We start from the raw sequence: 8,581 nt of genomic DNA on the forward strand, positions 1-8,581 counted from the left end.
CTGTCGAGCAGCTTTCAACCAAAACCAACCCACCGTGTGGAAGTCATTCTGTGCGCGAGTCTCTACATCAATGATGGGTCTACATACCACGATATCGATTCTCTTCTGTTCTTCTGAGGTTATGCATAAACTACTAGCAGGAGTGTTTGTCTATTTACTATATAAAAATTGTTATACCGTATAATAGATCGATGCATACCTGTTTCAAAATATTTGATGGCTTTTTCTACAGAAGTGTGCTATTGATTTTAAAACGTTTATTTGATCTACAAATGTAACAAAGTGGAGTGCAAGCACACCCAAAAAATCAAATTATGCCGGAACTCAAAAAGCAAACTCAAAACAATTTGATTCATTATTTGATCCACTTTGTATAATCATTTCCAAACATATTTGTATTTCAAGTCCGTACAAAGTCAACCCTACTTGGAAATCCAATGAAACACATCACACAGGTACCCTATTGCAAAGCTACATTGAGTTGGCTCTGCTCTGAGAGAGATTGCTATTGTCAGTTTTGTATTCATCTGTGACTGTTGTTTTCCCTCCCAATATGATGGAGATAGACATGCATATATTTAATATCGGCATTGGCCCTAATCAGTGTCCAAATTGGATACATTGACCTCTCTCCTCTCTGTATGTATGTCTGTCTGTCGTCTGTCTTTCTCTCCCCCTCTTTCTCCCCTCCCATTCCACCTCTTCTAGCCAATGGAAAATACCATGTCATCCTCCTCCTCCTCCTCCTGTAGTTCCAGTGCCCTCTTAGCCCTCTCCTCTCGCTGGCTTGTATGTAGTTATCCTCTATGAAGCCATCATTATCATCATCCTCCTCATCCTCATGTCCATCTCTCCCTGGGGGCAGCAGCAGGGTGGGGCTCCGTGCCTGTCCCCATGGTTGTGCATGGAGAAGCCTACCTCCAGGCTGTTGGCGTCACACTGGCTGGCTGTGTCCCCCTCGATCAGCCGGGTGTGACGGTAACTGGCCAGGTAGCGACGGACCAGCTGGCATTTGGCCAGGACAGCGATGAGGAGGGAGAGGAAGATGGCCGTCACCAGTACTGCTACCAGGTACTGCCAGCTTTTGGAGAAATGGCTCTGACCACCATCCTCACTGCCTGTTGGGAGAGGGGAATAGTTTTACTACTCAAATCATTATTATTATGTTCACTGCCAAAACAGCAAAGAAACACGTGAGTAAGCGTGACAACAGATAATTGATACTAAGTACATAGAATTAATTGATGTAATGAAGCAGAGTAAGTTAAAACTGAGATCCATACCATTAGTTGTAGTTATTGAGTTAGTTGGAGTTGGGCTGGGATGTTCAGTGACCTCTGTTAACAGTTTCCTATGGAATGGTCTTCTGATTCCTGTCGACGAATCATCAGAGCCATGGTCAAGTTCTTGGTTCCATTGAGATCCAGGAAGGATATAGTTTGAGCAGAAACAGACAGGGTGGCTTGCAGTATGTTGTGCCCCAGAACAGCTTCCCTAACCTGGGTAAACCCTGCAGAGCTCCAGCCTCCATGGAGGTCAGTTGGCAACCACTGAGGTCTAGTATCTGCAGGAAGGGCAGGCTGCAGAAGTGGCCTTTCTCCAGCAGAGGGAGGTAGTTTCCTGAGAGATTTAGGTGAACCAGCTGATCCAACCTCTGTAGTTGTCTGAGGTGTTGAGGGTTAGTAAGGTTCAGGTGGTTATGAGAGAGGTCCAGTGCGGTTGCATTGTTCCATATCTCTGTTGGAATATGGGCCAGTTTCCTCCAACTGCAGTTAAATGATGCTTGTGGAAGAGATGGACAAGATTGGTCAAGCCAACCCTTCCAATTTTGTGGTTGCCATTTTGCAAGAATCAAGAAGAGTTTTGAAAAGAATAAATCAACTTGAGGATTTTCTCCCTAAAACCATTGTATGGGTGAATTGAAAGGGAATTATTAAAATGGTGATGTTAAAATTCACGAGGAAGGTCATTCCACCAATTCAGTACCTTTTCAGAAGTGTAACTTGTTAAAAAAAAAAAAGTTTGATTTCACCTAATTAATAACCATTCTGTCATAAAGAGCACATGTTCAATGTCATAAAACCAGTTTTCCCATCTCAAGAGGTGATTTAAAAAAAGACTCTAGTAAGTGTCTATTAAGTGCCTTTGTAGGACGTCATCGTCAAAAGAATTTGTTCTTAACTGAATTGTCTAGTTAAATAAAGATCAAATTAAAAAAGAGCCAAATAAACAGGGTTCACCGTAACAGGGTTGACGGTTTCTTCTTAAATCAGCCATAAATCCCTTTGTTAGAGGGGAATGGAAGCTTCTGTGTGTCAACAGGGAATAAAAAAAGGTGTGCAATTTTTCTTTTTTATATGAGAGAGGTCCAGTGCAGTTGCACTTGGTTCCATATCTCTGTTGGAATATGGGCCAGTTTCCTCCAACTGCAGTTAAATGATGCCTTGTGGAAGAGATGGACAAGATTGGTCAAGCCAACCTATGGGTACCAGGGTTGACGTGTTATGCTTGATCTGCTCCGTTTTCCACCACAAAACACCAGAAAATGGCCAAAAAGAGTAGAACCAGCTCATTTGCTTTTACTCTATGATTTGACTATTATATGTTCAATGTTTCTTTAGAAATAAATATTTTAAAAAGGAATAGTTTCTCCATATTAAAACAAGAGTTCAGTGCACATAACAGGGTTGACCATAAAATGAATCACTAATCACATTAAATAAATCATCTTCAGACATGACTTTGTCAAAACAACAAAATAACTAAGGCTGTACAATGACAGTGAAATGTGGAGAAATGTTAGGATTAAGGGGGTTCAAATCTTCATAGAGGTGACACAGGGTTGACGGAGGGACATGTCAAAATGAAGTATTTTTGCACTTTAGCAAGCCTTTATTCACATAAAATAAATCTGATTTATTGAATTGTCCATGTGGTCTATATTAAAGAAGCACAATCTTGACATATAATTCTAATGTTGATATCCTATAACGAAGTAGACTTAACTCCCAGAGGTAACACTAGTTTACTGTATGATCAACAACAGGAAAAGTGTAGCACAAACAGGAAATTCTCCGTCGTGTCATCCTCGTGTGACTGCTCAGAACTGAACAAAGGGAAGAACATGGGGAGAAGGACAAAGCTGTGTGTGTCTTTCTTACCGTGCCAGTATTGACAGTACACGGGCCAACAATGTGACCGTGAAGTGTGTTCCAACTAACTGTTCCCCAGAAACACAAAACCACACACAGACCGGGGCCCCAGGACCCCATGGTTCCCCTACTTCCTGTAGAAATGACAAATGGAGAAACACAATACATATTAATCAGACTGAAAAGTAAGTCATAACTAGAATTGGACTGCATTTGTGTAGCCATTATAACCTGACTTATGACCTAACTGAAATATACCTGACCAGGAAAAACTACTGGCCCTAAATAACACCAGAATTGGGTTGAAAAACATAAACCGTTTTTGACATGTTCAGTCAAAGCTGCAACCAGTGACCTCTGTGCTCTTCTGTAAGTGAATATGTTAAATGTACATTTGTTTGCATGCGATGTTGATTCATGCTGTCATAAATGACTTATTGCACTCTGAAGATATCTATTGGCATGTTCTCACAAAGACAACAGTCCGTCCATACCAGTTTTTGTTTTTCCCACCAGTTTAGTGTTGTACATCTTCTATGAAGATGTGTGTACACACTTTCTATGCACTAAAAAGTTGATTTAAAGCGTTTAGGTATAGAATGAAGAGCTTTTCACACACAATAGCAATAGCTTTTGTTCTGCAGAGTGTTCTTATGTAGTTCTTAGAACCATTTGTGTCTCTCTCTCTATTTTTTCACCCTGCCTTTTCTGTTTTCAGAGTCGTCTTGGCACCATGGTGATTTTTCACAGAGGGGCCAGGCTGGCTGGTCGGTCTGCCATTAGGCCTCTTCCCCTCTCCTTCTCCTGCTATTCAGCTCAGCATTGTTGGCTGTAAACACCCGAGTGGGGCTCTCTTTATCTCTTCCTGTCCTCACACAGCCAAGGCACAAAAACAACACGCCAGGCCTGGGAGCTATGGAAAGCCTCGGAGCCCACAAGGGGCTGTGTGTGTAATAGTAGGGTGTGTGTATGTGTGTGTGCGTACATCTAGCGTGTGTGCATGCTTGTCTGTGTGTCTGCATCTGCATTAGCGTTTGTGACTGCATAAGTGTGCAGTGTATGTTTAAGAGTAGGCTTTGAGGGCCTCCCGGGTGGCACAGTGGTCTAAGGCGCTGCATCGCAGTGCTAGCTGTCCCACCAGAGATTCTGGGTTCGAGCCCAGGCTCTGTCGCAGCCGGCCGCGACCGGGAGGTTCATGGGGCGACGCACAATTGGCCCAGCGTCGTTAAAGAGGGTTTGGCCGGCAGGGATATCCTTGTCTCATCGCGCTCTAGTGACTCCTGTCCTCCTCTCTCTCCTCTCTGGGTACAGAAGTCACACACAAAGCCATCCTGCATCTGATCTCCTGGTGAAACGTATGGCTACTCTGTGGTGCCGCTGAGCAAGTCATCCTTCCACCTTCCTCCACCTCCTCATTCATGGTGCCAGATATATATTTGTTTTGCGTGGGAACTGAGCGATGCTATTGTTTGTCAAGAATGAAGGACATGGTTTGATCATACAGTGATTGGAAAAACAGCTGGCAAAGAGAGAGGGAGGTTATTTATGAGGAAGATGTTGTAGGCATGCAATGGGTACAGGGAGCCTGCTACGCAGGCTATTCTTAAAAATAGTTATTCTTTACTTTGAATGAGTTTCACATCTACGACTGCAACTATGTTAATTATACTGTTTGTTCTAAACAAAGAAAGTGTCAATGGGTACAATCGTTTCTAACATTTGCTTAAAGGCGTACACATTCTGCAATGTCATCAATAGAGCCAAGCAACTACTGCAAACAAAAACACCATGAAACTGATATATTTAGCTTTAGAGGATAGTCAGATAGCAGAGTAATATATTTGACGGACTAATACCTCTTACCAGTGTTGTGTTCAAGACCACCTAAAGCGAGACTGATTCAAGATCAAGACCAGAGGGGGACAAGGGGTCTGAGACCGAGTCAAGACCGAGACCAGAAAAATGAAAGTCCAATTCAAGACCATGATTGTAATTTTGTCAAATCACCACCATAATAAGAGTTCAAAATGTCCAGTTCTTCTGTGCTCATATTTCAGATCAACATATGGATTTTTTTGACATTCAGAATAGTGAAAAAATGCATGCTGAGGGAAAATAGAGCCACTCTACAAATGATTGCTAACCCAAACACAGTGGGGAACAATGGGCCTTCTACGCCTTCAGAGAAGGGCTAAGGATTTATAAAAGAATGATTATAATAATATAACTATAATGATAACTATATTACTATTTTCAATGATGTTCTAATTTAATCGCTTCAGTTTTTGTTGGAAAGGAAAGGGTTAACGCTGAAGAGAAAAAAAAGATCCAATCAGGATTTTTCTTTGCTGGTCTCTGGGGTGATAAATCTTGCTAGCTAAGTCAGCCATTTGCTAGGCCATCAGAAGCTAGATAAAGGCATCTGCTATTCAACTGTATTAGGGCAACATTTTGTAGTGCCATTGGAAACAACCAATCACATTTTGACTTAATGAGTGGGACCGTTTTTACTAAAACTTATGGAAACATCTGCCTTCTTGAAAGTCAACAGGTCACTGTGCAATAGCTAGCAGTAGTTTTCCCACGGTCTAACTAACATTAGGCTTCGTGTTTTTAGCTTGCTACATACATAGATACGCTAGCCTATTAGCCAAATTATGACTGACTTGTTATCATTGCCCTTGCTATTTTGATTGTATTGACATTCCCAGCGTTAGTTACATTTTGTCATTTTCCCCCCAGAATATTCAGTTATTGAAACTGAAACAGTGCATCCCGAATGGAGGCAGCAAACAATGTACCAGGCCAGCTGTCATTTACAACCTAACGGCAACATATTTTTGACTACCAAGAAATGTATTAGTGAATTATAATAATCATGCATTGAACTGCATGCATCTATTCTGCCAACAATGCCTTAGTGTACTTCATGGAATGTAAAAAAAAAAAAAAAAAATAGTTAAAAAAACTATTTTTAAAACCTCTTATAAAGTTGGTTTTGAAGCATAAACTGGGAATTTGATATTTTTTACTGATATTAGGATAGTCTGTTTCATATCTGTTAAAACGCTGTCAGTTCCACTTTAAACTTTAGGTCATGGATTACTTTGTGTGCTAAACATGAAATGTTTTTTTTTGCAATGGGAAGTAACGTTAATAGTTGTATATTTCGACCATGCTTCATGGTTTTTGTTTACTTATGATTGGGTCCTACTGGTTTATTATGTCAGAGTTTATGGACTGCTGCTCCTTTACCATCATGCTGTGTGTGACTGCTGTCTTTCCATTGGCCCTATGCAGAGGTGTAGTGGTGCCTGGAGAAGCGGGTATACTCTAATTTAGCTAAAAAGTTCCCAATGAAAAATCCTGTATTTTTTGTGAGTTTTTCTATGGATTTGTCCGTTTTTCCTCCCATTTTTTTTATATTGAAAAAATACACATTTGATGGTCTTAAATCCACAACAATGCTTCAACCACATTAATCTGATTGGGTGGGCCTGTAAGGGCCTGGCTCCCCAGTGGGTGGGCCTCTGTCCACCCGGGCCCATCCATGTCTATACCCCTGATGCAAACAGCACATAATGACAATTGCACATCACAAATAGCCAACTAACCAACACTTCGGACTAAACTTTTTCAATACCTGGTTTGCATACCCATTGTTGCCTATTTGCTGGGAGATATCATACGTGGAAACGTCTTTCCTACTCTACCGGCTACCGATGTCAGTCTTCTGTGAGCTGCTCCACGCTAAAAAACAGTTGATAGCTTTTTTTTTACTCATGCTGCCTGCACATGATATTCCGCTGAAACTAGGCTATGTGTGTGGCGCGCATGTGAATACATCGGTTGCTGTCCTTTCAGAATCACGAACCTGTCACACACTGAAGGCGAATATGTTTGGCACTGTGCAAACATGTCTATAATAGATATAAAGGCTGTTAAGATATTAATGTTTCATATTTGGCCTGGCGAAGCGCTTTTATGCGCTGAATGAATGGAAGATGATAATTGGGAGTTTTTTTACTCCGCTGGTCTCGGGAAGAAATTACGAATCCTCACTGTCCGAGACCGAGTCAAGACCGAGTACAACGAGACAAGACCGAGACGCTCAATATGTAGTCTCGAGGCCGGGATCGAGTACTACAACACTGCCTCTTACCTTTAGCGCCCTACTTCTCCTTTGTAATGTAACTGCACTTCACCACAACATCCTGCCTGAATGAACAATGGTTTACATTATTATCAACTGTAGGCTGAAAAGTCAGCGGCTGTCAAAGGTTTAGCCTTATTTTGTGTGGGCATGACTGACTGGTAGAGCAGCATTGGCTTGCAATATGATATCTTACTCAGAAATGGACCCATGCATCTATGTATTTATTTCTCTCTCATTAATCTACTTTCATTTTATTACATATCGCCATATCCATCAAAATATAATTAGTGATATACAGTATACTAGTTGAGATTGTTCAAAAGGTTCTTTCCATTTGGTTATTATACTAGTAAGTTGTCATGGTAATATATACCAAGATACTGTACTTAGTGTATGCACTTAAATATCAACAGGTGATCCAGGGAAGTCATATGATCTCAGTGTTGACAAATGTAAACAAGGTAACACAGCCCAAAAGGTAAAAGGGTTGAGAAAGTCCACTCGTTAGAAGTGTCCTACCTGGTCAGCCTGGTCTATATGTACCTGAAACTCAGGTCCGGATATGACCCTCTTCCTTATAGCTCACATTGAAGCAGCATTGTCACTGAACGTTTCTTTTCACCTTTGCTATAAAATGGAGGCCGAAAGGGGTGCGTTCGCCTCAATCGTGTTGTGAAGGACAAGTTAATGAGTAACTTTGTAACTACATAGGTGTGCTCGCCCCCTACTTTCACTAGACCTGGCCTCAGTCAATATTGCCATGCAGTAAAGAACGAAGGTGGTTGCTTTGAAATGACATGCTTTGTCCCGCATGTCCTAATGTTTACACACAATAGCAGTCTGTACTACGGATAACACTTTCCAGTTATCTGAGTTCACAGCTGAGAACCCATGTTATTTACACATCAATACAAATTCATATTTACACATTACATAGGCCTACTTATCAAAACACGGTCTATCCGCAGTCAGGGTATGATATAGCACAGACAATACCTGTACATTTTTAAAACCAGTTAAATGTAACTAAATGTAAACAAAAATGTGATCTATGTAACCCCAAAATAAATGATTTATCACGAGAGGGCCATAAAAAATAACTAGTAATTCTGCATACTTCAAGAAACGTTCAAATCTAAACTTTCTGGTAAAAAAAAGTTATAAATTCCTGAGGTGTAGTCACTTTTGAGGACACAAGCTCAAGTGCGCAGTACAAATATGATAAAAATGTTTTATATGTTGTATTTCCTATTCAACAAAACTGTATGGATAA

General features: G+C 40.9%; 1 pseudogene; it reads right to left on the minus strand.

Moving 5' to 3' along the window:
* Window positions 1-679: 679 nt before the first annotated feature.
* On the minus strand, window positions 680-8,057 carry LOC111971380 (leucine-rich repeat-containing protein 19-like; annotated as a pseudogene).
* Between the last annotated feature and the right edge of the window lie 524 nt (window positions 8,058-8,581).

Source organism: Salvelinus sp. IW2-2015, linkage group LG13 (assembly GCF_002910315.2).
Source record: "Salvelinus sp. IW2-2015 linkage group LG13, ASM291031v2, whole genome shotgun sequence".
NCBI classification, from domain to species: Eukaryota; Metazoa; Chordata; class Actinopteri; order Salmoniformes; family Salmonidae; genus Salvelinus; species Salvelinus sp. IW2-2015.